Genomic DNA, 16,361 nt, shown 5'->3' with positions numbered 1-16,361 from the left:
TGGAAAATGATACAATTACATACAACATTTACAAATTTGGTGATTTCTTTTACTAGTTTTACCAGAAATTTTAAATGAAGGCACACTGATTTTTCGAGTGTTTTCTCTTTTCCTTGATTCAATTTAGTTAATAATCTTTTAACATCCATCAATCTGTGTGCTGGACTTGAGGGAAAGAGAGACAAAGAGACACAAAATTATAACCAAGTAAGAAGTGGTTTAGATCTTAATATTTTTACTTAGAGTATATTTAAGGAATAATCCTTTTTCCTAAGAAATCTAGGTAGTTGATGTAAAGTTAGAAAATCTAACTTTATTTTGTTTTCTAAGCATTAAAAGAACCAAAAACACAGCTTTGTTTTAACCTGTTCTGAGATGACCTCGATCGACTCATTGTCCTCCTAGCATCTCATGTAGATGATCCTGTCATCTAATTTGATTTTAAACTATCGAGAAGTGAGATTGCATTCTTAATGAAGGATTTTATTGTCAGGCATCAAAACTAAACCATTTCACCATTTCATGGTGCTGTTGTCATGCACATCTTCAAATAGTTTGTTTTCTACAAACTCGATCACCTACATTATCATGCACTGACTGTCCTAAATTTCATATTTTAACTCCTAAAGACAAAAATTAGGTCTTAATTAGTTTGTGTCTTTGTTAGGATTGCAGAGTGCTGCTTGCATAGTAAGTATTCAGTGAATGTTAAGTCCATTGAAATTTGCTCAAGGCTTGGACTATGTATTATGTTTAAGTGTTGGTATGTATAGTGTATCTAGTAAGGCCTCAGAACTCTCTCCCTTTTAAGTAAATGTATTGAGGGACATGGCAAGAAAACTAGCTCAAGAAGTACTGGTTTTCTCACTGATTTGTCATTTGATCTATTTTGTATTTCTTTTACTTTATCAGGAAAGAATTGTGCTTTTTACTGCAGTGTTCTCATGTGCATTTTTTTTTGTTGTTGTTTGGTTCTATTGTGGTAAAAATACGCAACATAAAATTTACTGTCTTAATCATTTTTAAGTATTTAGTTCACTATGTTAAGCTAATAACGTAGAAATTAATCACTCATATATTATTAAATTAATTTTTCCCTTAGGTCAAAGGGAAAGCTTTTTTCTTCCCATATCTGAAGTTAGCCTTTTCTCTAAGGACACCTGCTTGCTTTTACTGGAGGATAGTATTTAAAGCCATGATGTGGCTGCCAGTTGTTTTCATTGCTCCAAGCACCTCTTTGCTTATAGGGCCTCTCAATAAACAGAGTTAGAAAATATATCTGTGAGTGTATGTATACCCACACACTTATGTGTACATATATCTTTCTTTCTATATGTGTTTGATACCTAGACTTTATTCTGGCCTTTCCTCTTGGCTTTTTGTACCTCCTTTTTCTACCAGTGAGAAACTTGATTTCTATTATCATTATATTTATTTACACAGAGTGGTTTAAGAATTGCTTGCTCATAACATTGGAGACAGTGCACAGTGCTGCTAGCTAGAGTGATGTGCACAAATACATCTATTTTAAGTGTACAAGTTGTTGAGATTTTACAAATGTATAATCCTTATAACTTACCTCTATATCAAAGTATAAAATATTTTAATCATCCATCCTAAAAGCAAGGAAATACTCAGAGAATTATAGGAACCTGGCAAAAGAGGAACCAGATTAAAAGGACTCCTGTTTGCCAAATCTGGGACAATTTGAGAATCCACATAAAAATTCATATTAATTAATCATACCCCTGTATATAACATAAGAATTTATAAGTTCTCCAGATATGGATGAATGAATGAGGGAGATGTTCTTCCTGATAATGTAATGTGAACTAATAAATACAGAAAAAATGATTTTAGAAAATCATTAATGAATGCTAAGACTTGGGGGCTAATGTTTGAGAAACCAGAATACTTACATAATCTGAACATATTTCTCCACAAATCATTTATGAAGGGAAAAATTACCAAATTTCTAATGGGGTAACATGGAAGGTACCCCTATAATGAATATCATTGCTACCACCATCAGTCTGGGCACAAGCTGATAACATACTAGTCCTGATATGATGAACTGAGAAGGACAAAATATCACATTTGTGAGAATTTCCTGCCAGAAATGCATGCCTGAATGTAGTCATTAGAAAATACCAGACAAAACAAATTGAAGACATTCTACCCATTGACTGGCCTATACTCTAAACATTCCAATGTCAAAAAACACAGAGAAAGACTGAGGAATTATTCTAGATTAAAGACCAAAAAAAGACACATTACTAAACACAATGCTTGATCTTGTATTAAATCTTGGACACAGAGGGGCAATGTGGCTATAAATGCATTTGGCACAATTGATGAAAATTGAATATGGACTTGTGGATTAGATAATACTGAATTTGCTGATTTTGAGAAATATACTTGGGTTGTGTGATACAAAATCTTTGCTCTTAGGAAATATATATTGACATATTTTGGGGTCAATTTATACTAAGATGTTTCAGAAAAAAAATTGTGTGTATATAATATCTTAAAAATTACCAAAAAATCACATCAAATATTTATTGATTGATTGTAGGTTGGTTGGTAATTTTTAAATTCCGAAACCTCATTTCATTGATGAGCAGCATAATAAAAAAAAAAAAAAATGCTTTATAAGTTATAGGAGAAGATAATACAAAATAGTTTTAAGATTTTTATTTCTGATATTTCTGAAGGATTTTATCAAAATGTCCTATGAATCTTGATTTTTTTTTTTTTTTTTTTGTTTATCACCATGACAACATCTTTTTTTATAAGTATGCACCACGCCCAACATGGGGCTTGAACTCAAGACCCCAAGATCAAGTTCCATGCTCTACTGACTGAGCCAGCCTGGTGCCCCAATATTATATCTTTTGATATATAAAAATGTATTAAATATTTTGTACCAGTATAAATCTTTGGTATTCTGTATTTTTTTAGATGAAATTATTTAGCATTCCTTAAAGGTAGAATTGCAAATATGATAGAAGTAAATGTTTCTTATTTTGATAAGTTCTTTCAAATGGTTTGACTGTATATTTGTACAAATTTGAGTAACTCCTCTAGTGATTGGGAATGCCTGGTAATGAACATCTTCCTGATCACCTGTTAAGTTAGTCGTCTTAATCTGACATATTATAAGGAAATGTCCCTCTTGCAGCTTACTTGTGCGTACTTTCATATACCTATTTATGGGCATTTTTTTTTTCTTACTGTTATTCTGTCTTGCCCATTTTCCTACCTGGATTCTTCTTCTTTTTATTTAAAAATTTTTTTTTATTAAGAGCTTTTTATTAAGGAATGAGCCCTTTTGCTTATACAGTGTTGTAAATATATCATTTTCTCACTGAAGTTAAAATGAATTTTACATCAGGTTTTTTTTTAATCTATAAAGGTATTTTCCTCTTAGAACTTTCTGGTTAGGGTCATGCTTATTAGTAGAAAGATCTTCCCCATGACAACATTATTTAACTTTTAACGTCCATTGCTTTCTAGAATTTGTTAGTTCCTTTTTAAAAAGTTTTAGAACTGACTCCTCTGGGTAGCAGAAGACAGTGATAACCAGTTAACAAAGTGTCTCCCAACATTTCCTCCAAATACAATGCAGAACTACAAGAAGAGTGAAAGAATTGTACACATATACCATGCTCATGGCATAACTTGGAAGCAGAGAATGACAAATTTTGAAAGTAATAGTACGTAAAAGGAGAAAACCCACCAATTCTCAGCATGTTATCTCTCCCACTCTGTCTTTTCCCAACCCTCAGCCATCCAAGGCTTTGTGGTGAGCAAAGGCCAACCAAGCAGATTTGCAGAAAACACACAAGATGGAAGCTAACAAGCGGACTAAGGTTAACCTGCACTGCCAGAAGGACTAACTCCACACAAAATGTAAAACTGTGTGTGTGTGTGTGTGTGTGTGTGTGTGTGTGTGTCATAGATCAGAACACGGATTACAGGGAAGTCATTTAAAATGAAATGATTTGCTAAAGTCGTCTTCTAAGTGTGTATCTTCAGGGTTAAGACAAAGGTATTTAAGTGCTAAAGAAGAAAGAAACACATTGGGAAATTTTAGGTTTCTGCAAGACAAAGTAAAAACAAAATTACAGTCTTACGATGCCTTTCCCCACCTCCCACCCTGCAAAACAAAAGGAAAAAGTATCCTAAAATACCTGGACCTAAAAGTATTTGATAATTTCCTATTAAACTAGGAATCTTGTAAAACATTCCAGTATCACAAAAAGATAAAAAGGGAAGGTGAATAAATGCATATAGTTATTACAAAAAAAAATGAGAAACAGATTCATTACATACCAATTATCCCCACTCTAGAAAAAAAACCATGCAGATGAAAATTGACCATACTTTAGAGATAAACATATTCAGTCAAGCATTCGAGGACACTTTTTAAAAACATAAAATCAGGAATTCAAAAACCAAGAAAAGAAAATGAGAAGAAAAATAGAATCATAGAGTATAAAATCAGTAAAGGAATTGAAGATACAGGAAAAAAATATTTTAGAAACAAATTAAGGATGCCTCAGGGAGAATACACTCAAATGAAAGTTTAATAAGGTACATTGAACATATCAAAATTACAGTGAGATATCATGTTATAGCTATCAAAAAAGGCAAGAAATAAAGGTTAGTGAGGATGTAGAGAAAAGGAATCCTCACACACTGTTGGTCGGAATGTAAATTGTTAACAGCCAGTGTGAAGAATAGCATGGGGGTTCCTCAGAAATTTTTAAAAAGTAGTACCATATGATCCAGTAACTCCACTGGTCGGTATTTCCGCAAAGAAAACAAAAACATTAGTTTGAAAAGATACATTCACTCCTATGTTTATTGCATCACTATTTACAGTACCCAAGAATTGGAAGCAACCTAAGTGTCTATAGGCAAATAGATAAGGAAGATATGGTATATATGCAATGGAATATTACTCAGCCATAAAAAGAATGAGATCTTGACATTTGTGATAACATGGAAGGTCCTAGAGGATATTATGCTTAAGGAAATAAGTCAGACTGAAAAAGACAACTAACATTTCACCCATGTGGAATGTTAAAAAAAAAAAACAAAAAAAAAAAAAACAGAAAAAGTAGAATCAGACCTATTAATATGGAGAACAGACTGATGGTTGCCAGAGGGGAAGCAGGGTGGGAGGTGGATAAAATGGGTGAAGGAGGGGAGTGTGAGATGGAGGCTTACAGTTACGAAATGAGTAAGTCATGGGAATGAAAGGAATGTAGTCAATGATATTGTAATAATGTGTATGGTGACAGATGGTAGCTCTGAGCATAGCATAATGTATAAACTTATCAAATGACTATGTTGTGCACCTGAAACTAACCTTGTGTGTCAACTATAGTTAAAAAAAAAAAGGAAAAAACTAAATGAAAATGACAAAAAGAATGAAGTACAAGGTGTCAGAAGTATTAATGTACTTGAAAGCTGCTGAGAGAGCAGATCTTAAACTTTGTCACCCCAGAAATGAAATGGTAGTTATGTGATGGAGGTGTTAGCTAAGGCAATGATGATAAATCATTTCACATCTAAATGTGTTGAATCAGCACATTGTATACCTTAAATTTACACAATCTTAATTTTTTTTATTAAGTTTATATATTTATTTTGAGAGAGAGCGAGCACAAGCAGGGGAGGGGCAGAGAGAAGAAGAGAGAGAATCCCAAGCAGGCTCCACACCATCAGCACAGAGCCTGATGCGGGGCTTGAACCCACGGACTGTGGGATCATGATCTGAGCCAAGATAAGAGTCGGATGCTTAACCAGCTATGCCACCCAGTCATCCCTGAATTTAAACAATCTTACATGTGAATTGTATCTCAAAGCTGGAATAGAACAAGTGTCAGAGAAAATAGTGAAAATTAAAGTTAGGCAATGAAGGGATAATGTTCATAATTTTAACACTTCCAAGACAGAGAAATCCATGGAAAGCAACTATATTTAAAACAATACTTAATGAAAATTCTTTAGAAATTAAAAAAGATTCAGATCTATACATGCAAAGGGTCTGCTGGGAACTGGGGAAATGAGCCCATAACTACCATTTCCAGGACATTTCCTGATAAAACTATTTGATTTCAAAGAAAAAATCCTTGAAGCTTACAGTTAAAAACCTCACATAACTTTCAAAGGCAAACAAATTGAACTGATTCAAACATTTAAAATACCACTGGGACAATCAAAACAAGGGACAGTAGAGCAGCATTTTAAAAAAAGGAAGTATAGCGGCGCCTGGGTGGCTCAGGCAGTTAGCGTCCGACTCCAGCTCAGGTCATGATCTCATAGTTAGTGGGTTTGAGCCCTGCATTGGGCAGGGAGCCTGGAGCCTGCTTCGGATTCTGTCTCTCCCTCTCCCCTCTTCTTCCCTCTTCTTCCCTCTTCTTCCCTCTTCTTCCCTCTTCTTCCCTCTTCCCTCTCCCTCACTTGGAGCCTGCTTCGGATTCTGTCTCTCTTTCTCTCTCTCTCTCTCTGTCTCTCTCTCTCTCTCTCTCTCTCTCTCTCTCTCACACACACACACACACACACACACACAAAACTAAATAGAAGCATTCAAACATTAATAAGAAAAATAAATAAAATTAAAAAGAAAGTATGAACTAATGATTTTATATCAGCCACACTATCTTTATCAGGGTAGGGGAAAACAGTTTTCAACATAGAAGAACTTAGGGAACACACCCATGAGCTGTTTTTAAGGAATCTGCTGGAGGATATTTAATCCACCTGAGAAATAACTGGGAAAACCTCAGTAAAAGAAACAAAGATGAATGTTGAAAATCTATAAATGTACTGGTAATACTAAAACACAGGTAGAGATGTGAGGGAAACACTACAGTTTTATATGTTGTGATAGAATAGAAATAATACAAATGAAGGAAAAGGGAGAGTGAAATAGGAAAAAGAATAAGCTTTATTGATGTTATTGATTGCATAAAAATGGGTGAGTGTTAAAATAGCAATAAAAATGCTAAACTAGATAATTATCACGTGTGGGATTTGATTACTATGTAATCTGGTAGTTTACTTATTTCATATATGTTGGCAGAAGACTTAAGACTTGTGGGTCAGAAACAGAGAACTTTTTTACTTGTAGTTTAGCAAGCAGCATATCATTAGCATATTTCTCTAGATTCCTCTTGCTTCCCAGGTCCCACAGAGGCAATGCTGGGTGGCCCATACTGATGCCACACACATAGTAGGTTTGCATCGCAACTGAGAATCACTGAGCTTGGGGAATGACTGCTTTTATAGTGAGCAGCCTGCTTTTTTTTTTTTCCCCAGCAGGAAACATTATCTCATCCTTCAGGATTGCTAACTACAAGCACAGCTCTGAGAAATGGCCCAGTTAATGAGTGGTTAGGACTCTGCATTCTTGGCCAATGCAGCAAAATGTGTGGAAGCACAAGAGGCCCAGGGAAGACTTTGTTTCCCCACAGATAGTAAAAGAACAGTAAGAGAACAGGTGGATCATAATAAGTATTGGCAAGGGTGTAGAGAAATTCAAGCACTCATACATCGCTGGTAGAAATAGAAAGTGATGCACTGTCTTTGGAAAACAATTTGACAGTTGATGAAATAGGTAAAGTCTCCGTGGAGTACATCAAAAAGTATAGAGAAACCAGAGGGAAAATGGGCAGAAGGAATAAATTCACAGGAGATCCAAATATCAGAGGTAACATGCAGATTTTAAAACAGCTGATGGGTATTACAAGGATTTAGTGGAGAGATTTAGAAGATTAGAAACTGCAAAATGAAAGAATGAATTCCAACTTCTACAACTAGAAACATCTATAAATGAAAATAACTCAGTAGGTGAGTTTTACAGAAGATAAAACTTGGCTGAGTAGTGGGTTAGGGAACTGAATTATAAGCAGGAAGAAAATGAACAGATGAAGAAAAAACTTTAAAAATACATGATGGAGTGTAGGAGACAGATAATAGAAAAGGTCTTACATGAGTAATTGGATTCATAGAAGGAAAACATGACAGAAGTAATGGAAGAGAGAATGGCTGAGAATTTTCCAAAACTATCAAATCAACTCACAGATTTTAGAACTCTACAATCTCAAGGCAGGATAAATACAAAGAAACTTTGGCATAAGCACATTACAGTAAAACCGGAAACCAAGAAACAGAGTTATAAAAAGAAAATACATTACTTTTAAACCACCACAACTGGTAAAACACCTACTGACAGCAAAAATTTAAGGTACGTTTGTTAAGGATTGAACAATTTTCCAACAAAAGCTAAGAACATTTTCATCTGTAGACAGGCACTCAGTTTACTAACTGGGAGTTTTTCAGGCAAGAGGGAATCACAGATGGAAGCATAGATAGGTAGAAAGAAATAAGGGCAGTGTAAAGAATTTATATGTGTACTGACTACAGAAACCAGTTTTAAGTGTCTTTTCCACATTAAACACATGACATAAGAAAAGGAGGGATGGAGTGAAGAATACTAAGATGTTTGCATTTTCTAGAAAGTGGTAACTACACTAATAATGGATTTTAATAAGTCAAGCATATATGTCATCTAAATATACAGCTTACAATTAATAGGAGGAGAATTGGAGGGCACCTGGGTGCCCACTTGCTTATGCATCCAGCTGTTGATCTCAGCTTGGGTCTTGATCTCAGGGTTGTGAGTTCAGGCCCCACGTTGGGCTCTGTGTTAGGCATGAAACCTAGTTTAAAAAAAAAAAAAAAGAAATGGAATAATAAATGAAAATAAAACACAGGAGAGAAGAAACAACATAATAGGATCAAAGAACATAAGATGTTAGATTTCCCTTCAAGTATATCAGAAATTACAATAAATCTAAATGAAATAAGTATTCCAGTAAAAAAGCAATTATCAGATTAATTTTTTTAAGTTTATTTAGAGAGAGAGAGAGAGAGAGAGAGAGAGCATGCGTGCATGTGAGTGGGGGCAGGATGGAGAGTGGGAGATAGAGAATCCCAAGTAGGCTCCATGCTGTCATTGCAGAGCCCAAGGCAGGGCTCCAACTCAGGAACTGTGAGATCATGACCCGAGCCAGAATGAAGAGTTAGACCCTTAAGTAACTAAGCCACCCAGGTGCCCCAGATTAAAAATTTTAAAACACAATTATATGCCACTTGAAAAAAAATAGCAGTGTAAATATAAAGTTTGAGAAGAAACAGAACTTCTCAGTCTTCTGGCTGAGATAGTGAAGGAGGAAAAAAAAAGAGCAAGGGGAAAACAATTATATGGAAGAAGTTGTGTCTTAAAAGCATTAACCGAAAGAGCTGGTGTGTCTCCAATCCTCAAAGTGTACTTTAAGGCAAGAAGCATTATTTAATGCAAAAACAGTATTTCCTAATGATAAACACGTATCAAGGTTAAACACTCCTAGATTTTTACATCCCTTATTTACACAGCTATAAGATATATAAAAAGTGGTCATCAGTAAAAAGAAAACTTGACAAATCCACAAGGACAGTGAGAGATTTAAACATCCCTCTAAAAGTGATAAAGCAAGCATGAGGAATCAGTAAGGATTTTGAGGATTTGAACCTCTGCCCAATAGTTCTGTAGAGAACATTACACCCATTAATAACAGAATGCATCTACTTTTCAAGTGCACATGGATTATTTTTAAATGTGGCTATTCTCTGGAACATAAAATAAATCTCAAGAAAGAATTTAATTTTTAGTTTGTTTTTTGACCACCATGGAAAATCTAAAAACCAATTACAAAAACAACTAGAACAAAATGCAACTTGTGAAATTCAGGAGTATACTTTATTTTATTATTTTTTTAACGTTTATTTATTTTTGAGAGATACACAGAGTGTGAGGAGGGGAGGCAGAGAGACAGAGAGACACAGAATCCAAAGCAGGCTCCAGGCTCTGAGCTGTCAGCCCAGAACCCAACGTGGGGCGTGAACCCATGGACCGCAAGATCATGACCTGAGCTGAAGTCTGATGCCTAACTGAGCTACCCAGGCACCCCCAGGAATATACTTTAAATCACTTGTCAGAGAGTCACTATGAAAATGAGAAAATATTTGGAGCTGAATGAAGATGATATATCAAAATGTATGAAATTCGTCTTGCATCTTAGCTGAGCAATTTAAGCCTTAATGCTGTAAGGAAAGGCTGAGACTCAATGAAGCATCCACATCAAGAAATTAGAGAGCAGCAAACTATACCTACAGAAATTAGAAGCCAAGAAACAAGATAAATTTAAAAATCAGTGACATGTAAAGCAAACTTAAAGAGAATCAATAAAAGTAAAAGTTGTTTCTCAGAACAGAGTAATAAATTTGATAAACCTTTGTCAAAAGTAGTCAAGAACAAAACATGTTGCATAGCTTAATATCAGGCACCTGGGTGGCTCAATCGGTTGAGCATCCAACTCTTGATTTCATTTCAGGTCATATTTCCAGGGTCATGGGATTCTCTTTGTCTCTCTCCCTCTCCCTCCCTTCTTCCCCCCCTCCCTACTTCTGCTCCTGTTTCCCGTGCTCATGCACTCACATTATAAGATAGAAATAAAAAAAATTATTTAAAACTTAAATTTTAAATTTTAGATCATCAAATTCCTTGAAAAATACAGCTTACCAAAACAAGCTCATGCATGCATACACACAGAAAAGCTTCATGATCCATTATAGGAAGAAAGTGAATCTGTAATTAATAGACCTTTTCATTTGGAAATATCCATCCACATTGTTTCACTGGTGAAGTTTTTCCAACATTGAAATAAGAAAGAATACAAAAAGTCTTGAAAGAGAAAGGCTAATTGCCTTTTTTTTTTAATGCATCCAGTTTAATTTTATTTTTATTGACATATAAGTGACAGTAAGTGTGTGAGAGCCCAGTTTGATTGTGATAGCAAAACCTGACAAGTACATCATATCACAGAAAGGCATTATCACAGGTTAGTGGGTTTTTTTTGTTTTTTAATGTTTATTTTGAGAGAGAGCTAGTGAGCAAGCAAGTGAGCCTATGAGCAGGGGAGGGGGAGAGAGAATCCCAAGCAAGCTCTGTGCTATCAGCTCAGAGCTCAACACAGGACTTGGACTCACAAACCCTGAGATCATGACCTCAGCCAAAATCAAGAGTTGGACATTTAACCAACTGAGCCATCCAGGCACCTCAGCTTGTTTGTTTGTTTATTTTAATGAAAAATCTAAAAATTCTAAACTATTAGCAAATCAAATCCCAGTGGTACATAGGATAAACTATCACGACTATGTTGAATTTATTTCCAGAGTTGCAAGCTTGATTGAATTAGCAGGTGGTACTCTGTTTTATTGCAGTTTGCTTTATTGTGCTTCTCAAATACAGTATTTTTACAAATTAAAAGTTTGTGGAACCCTTGGTGAGCTATTCTTTTGATGTCATTTTAAAACAGCATTTGCTCACCTCTGTGTCTTTTTATCCCTTCTTGGTAATTTTTTGCAGTATTTCAGACTTTTTCAATATTATATTTGTTACAGTGATCTATGATCAGTGGTTACAGCTCACTGAAAGCTTAGAGGATGGTTATCATTTTTTATCAAAGTATTTTTTAATTAAGGAATGTACTTTGTTTTTTAGACATAATGCTGTTGCACACTTACTAAACAACAGTGTTTTATAAACAGAAGTTATGCATTGGGAAGTGAAAATTTTTATTTGACTGACTTTATTGCAATTTTTGCTTTATTAAAGTAGCCTTGTACCGAACCTGCAATATCTCTGAGGTATGTCTATATTTGAAAATTAGACTAATGTAATTAAAGAGTCATATCATCTATATAGATACAGAATAAGCATTTGGTAGTACTCAAAACCCATTTATGATTTTTGAAACTTTTAGCAAATTAGGAAAAGAAGGAAACTTTCATAACCTTATTAAAGGTATCTGTGTTAATACAGTAAATATTGAAAATTTTATCCTGGAATTTGGGAATATATGGAAAGCTCAGCATTACTAAAATCCCTGGCTAAGAAGTGCTTAGGGGAATTTAGGGAAGGGAAGGAGGATACATTGGGAAAGAAAATATAGAACTGTCCTTAACAGGTGAAATGATTTGTATGTAGAAAATAAAAAAATATATACACATAAACTTTTAGAATTAATAAGTGATTTTAGCATGGTCACAGGATGCTTATTCATATACAGAAATCAACTGTATTTATATTTATGAGAAACAGGTATTTAGAAAAATGTAATTTAGTGAACATACCAGTTGTAAACATCAAGAAGTCCATATACATTAGAATAGATCTAAAAAAAGTTGTAGGAAACATGTATATAAAACATAAATAATTTTGAAATCTTTAGATCTAAATCAAGAGAGTGAGGATTTTTGAGAAAGGAATATTGCCTAAATTCCTGTAAAATTGAGTTCAATCCCCATCAGAATCCCAGCAGATTTTTTTAGGGAGATGAAGCAATTGACCTGTTTTATACACACATACACATACATATCACATAAGAGAAGAATACATTGACATAAAAATACTTTGCTGTAGGGTCGCCTGGGTGGCTCAGTCAGTTAAGCATCTGACTTCAATCGGGGTCATGATCTCATGGTTCATGGGTTCGAGCCCTGTGTTGGGCTCTGTGCTGGCGGCTGGGAGCCTGTAGCCTGTTTCTGATTCTGTGTCTGCCTCTCACTCAGTCCCTCCCCAGCTTGTGCTGCGCGCTCTCTCTCTCTCTCTCAAAAATAAATAAAAACTTTAAAAAAATTTAAAAATACTTTGCTATAAATTTAAGAAATTTGAAAAAAATGAGATAACCATGTTCTTAAATAGTGAGGAATTCTAATTTTCCAAAACTGTGTTTGCATTCTTGAGTATTGTTGTGCCATGAATGCAATTTGGTGAGGAGAATCCTTTTTTTTCTCAGCAGTCAATATAGTCCCATTCTGTCACTTATTTATTTATTTTTTTTTTTTGAGAAGTCAGTTACTAATCTAGTTGACCTTCCTTTATAGAGGATCATCATTTTCCTTCTGGCTGTGTTAAAAGTCTTTTTATCATTGCTGTATGAATTTGTATTTGTATTTTTCAGTTATCCTGCTTGGGATTTGTTGGACCTCTTTGGGTTTTGTTTTTGTTTTAATCAAAGTTTCATTTTTTTTTTTTTTTTTTGGACATGATCTTGTTCTTCTGTCATCTCCTTCTTGAAATTTAAGTATAGGTTAAATATTTTCAGCCTATCTGTATCTTCTGTGATTTCCATTTTTTTTTTTTTTAATCTCATGCTGACTTTATACTGCATCCTGTATGATTTCTTTTGGCCTTATCTTCCCAGTTTCGTAATACTTTTTTTAGTTACATCTCAATACACTGTTTACTTCCCTCATCTTTCTTTTTTTGCTGTCTCTCTCTCTTTTTTTTTTCTGTATTTCAGTTTGGGTAATTTTTTTTTGTCTTTTAAGTTCACTACTTAATTCAGTTGCATAACATCTTTTTCATCTTTAGTACCATGTTTTTTGTTTCTCACATTGTAATTTTACTCTATTATTTTCTTTATTTCTGCTGAAATTTTTTATCTGTTCATATTGTCTACCTTTCTACCTTTATTATATCATTCATAGTTGCCTTAAATTCTCTGATAGTTTCCGTATCTGGGTCATGTCTGATTTTCATGGATTGCTCTATTGTTTGCTTTGTCTTGTAGCAGTGTATTAGATTTTTGTTTGTTTTTGCTGTTTGTTTCTTTACGCTTTTTATTTTTATATGACTCATTATTTTGGATTTAATGATACACATTGTGTGTAAGGTAATAGAGACTTAGGATAGATAGTGTTTAAGCCTGCCACACCTCTTCTTCTGCTAGAGTTGAACTAGGTTTGGATTTTTTTATTATTACAGTTACCTTTAGTTCACTAATGCTTTCAAATTTCTCTAGTTTCACTTTGTGGTTAGGATTGGGATTGGTTTCTTGGAAGATTTTTCTAAGTGTTCTTGTTCCACCCCCCAGTTTTAGGCCTTTCTTCTGCTCTTATGTTTCAGACAGGCTCTCCATGTTGTGATCCTTTTCATAAATGAACACTGCTTTTGCTTATTCCTCATTGTTTGCTAGCCTGGCACTGGGGAGGAAGGGCACTTGAGAGAATTTTTTTTTTTCTTTGTCCATGTCAAGCCTTATCTTCTTAGTTGTTATTTATAATCTCTGGCTCATTTCCAAATTTCTTTCTATTTGAAGGTTTTTTATTATAACTTTATATTTTCTGATACTTAAAATACATGGGAGTATTTGCAAGTATGAGTCTGTTGTCCTTTTTCTGGCAGTTATTGTTCATCATGTCTATTATTTGTTCTCGTGTTGGGGTTTTGTTGTAGTTGGGGTTTTTTTTCCCTTGTTTTTTGAGGGAGAAAGTATGTTTGTCCATGAGGTCATATGTCTTGAATTTTAGGTGTGGAAAGTTTTTGAGGTTTAGGTTAAAGTTGCATTCTTGCAAAGAGATTTTAGGTTTGTTTTTACCCATTGCATATGTACATTACCAGTCCTGAATGCCTTTAAATTTACTTACATGGTTAAGGTATTAACAGATTTAAAGTACAGACCTGCATGAGGGATGACTTACGTTTTAGATTCTTAGGGAAAATGTTTTTTGTTTGTTTGGTTGCTTTCCACCTGCCCCCCGACCCCCCTTCTCTCAGTGCCAAGCAAGTTTTCTTACTGTCTTCCTCTGCAGAGTGGGCCCTTTCTTCCAGACCCCTAACAGTGAGGGTTCAAGTAAGTGGGTTGAACTTCACGAGTAAGTCTCCTGTTGGATTTCCCATTTTTGGTGGATTTTCTATTTCTTGACTTTCTCACTTCCTACAGCAATCAAAGTAGAGGGTCTAGTCTCTAGAGTTGAGAAATCTGGTAGCCTGTCTCTTGGTATTTGCTTTCACTTCGTTGTTGGCCTTGATTTCTTACCTTTGTGCCATGCGGTATGCATTTGCTTGCTTTTATTTTTTTATTTTTATTTTTTTTAAATCTCACACTTCAGTTGTATTTGGAGGGAGATTTGTTAAGGGTACTTAATCCTTCATATATTGTTTGGTTTTTCTTTTCATTTGGTACTTAAAATTTTGAGGCTTAGAAACTCCTTTCCTAGATTTAATTTACTATTGATATTTTGAAAAGCCTTTATTGTGTATCTCTGCTACTGCTCAATAATTGGTAGATATTGGAAGATTTAAGGGTTATATGATATTGAAATTTCACCTAACGTGGGTGATCTAATTCATCCCTTGAGATAAGGCAGTGTGAAGGAGATGAGCTTTTTACTAGTCACACGTGGGTTTTGAGTCCTTAACTACCTGTATGAATTACTTAAGTTTCACAAGACTCTGTACCATGTATCAAAACAGAAGGAGTAGCTGTGTAATAGGGCCATGTGAACTTTAAATGATATAACTTAAAGTTTCTGGTACATAGTATTGTGTAGTGATTCTGTGGTAGTTCTCCCATCATTTTTTAAATTTTTTTTTTTTCAACGTTTTTTATTTATTTTTGGGACAGAGAGAGACAGAGCATGAACGGGGGAGGGGCAGAGAGAGGGAGACACAGAATCAGAAACAGGCTCCAGGCTCTGAGCTGTCAGCACAGAGCCTGACGCGGGGCTCAAACTCACGGACCGCGAGATCATGACCTGGCTGAAGTCGGACGCTTAACCGACTGCGCCACCCAGGCGCCCCCTCCCATCATTTTTTAGAAGAGCAAATTGAATCTCAAGGAGATAGCATATATTGCTACCTATTCAAAATTCTTTAGTTGTTGAGGTGGTTATTATTCCTCTCTGCCTCTGGATTTTACCGTTCAGAAAAGTAACTTATTCTGCCTACCCTCATATTTCTTGAGTACGTATTTCCAAGGATCTAACATGTCTGATGAGAAAGAATCTAATGTATTGCCCAGTTTGGCAAACTTTTTGAATGCTAAGTAAACAAAGATGAATATATAATACATTTCCTGTCTTAGGAAACTTGTTAGTGAGATGAGCTTATCTAGCAATAATTATGGTTGATCTGCTTAGTGCTGTAGAAAGGGTAGCAGCTTTCTGGGGCAGAGGAAGGGTTGTTTAAACCGGGTCATGTAGTATGTAGAGGATGCCAAGATGTTGGCAAAGGAGTAATGGGCTTTGTGGCAGTAGGAACAGCAGCATATGCAAAGGCCTGAAGGCACTGGAGAGCATGTCCTTTTTTTTTTTTTATAAAAATAATTTGTTTTTAATGTTTGTTTATTTTTGAGAGAGACAAACAGAGTGCAAGTGGAGGAGGGGGAGAAGGAGGGGGGGAGGCACAGAATCTGAAGCAGGCTCCAGGCTCTGAGCTGTCAGCACAGAGCCCGACATGG

At 35.0% G+C, this 16,361-nt stretch overlaps 1 protein-coding gene across 10 annotated transcripts in view; it reads left to right on the top strand.

Moving 5' to 3' along the window:
• RAPGEF6 (Rap guanine nucleotide exchange factor 6) overlaps positions 1–16,361 on the top strand; it is a 214,405-nt gene that overhangs the window by 51,441 nt on the left and 146,603 nt on the right. The window lies entirely within an intron of this gene.

The sequence above is a fragment of the Panthera uncia genome, assembly GCF_023721935.1.
Source record: "Panthera uncia isolate 11264 chromosome A1 unlocalized genomic scaffold, Puncia_PCG_1.0 HiC_scaffold_17, whole genome shotgun sequence".
In the NCBI taxonomy this organism is placed as follows: Eukaryota; Metazoa; Chordata; class Mammalia; order Carnivora; family Felidae; genus Panthera; species Panthera uncia.
The sequence above is the reverse complement of the archived record's forward strand: the minus strand, read 5'-3'. Positions and strand labels throughout refer to the sequence as shown.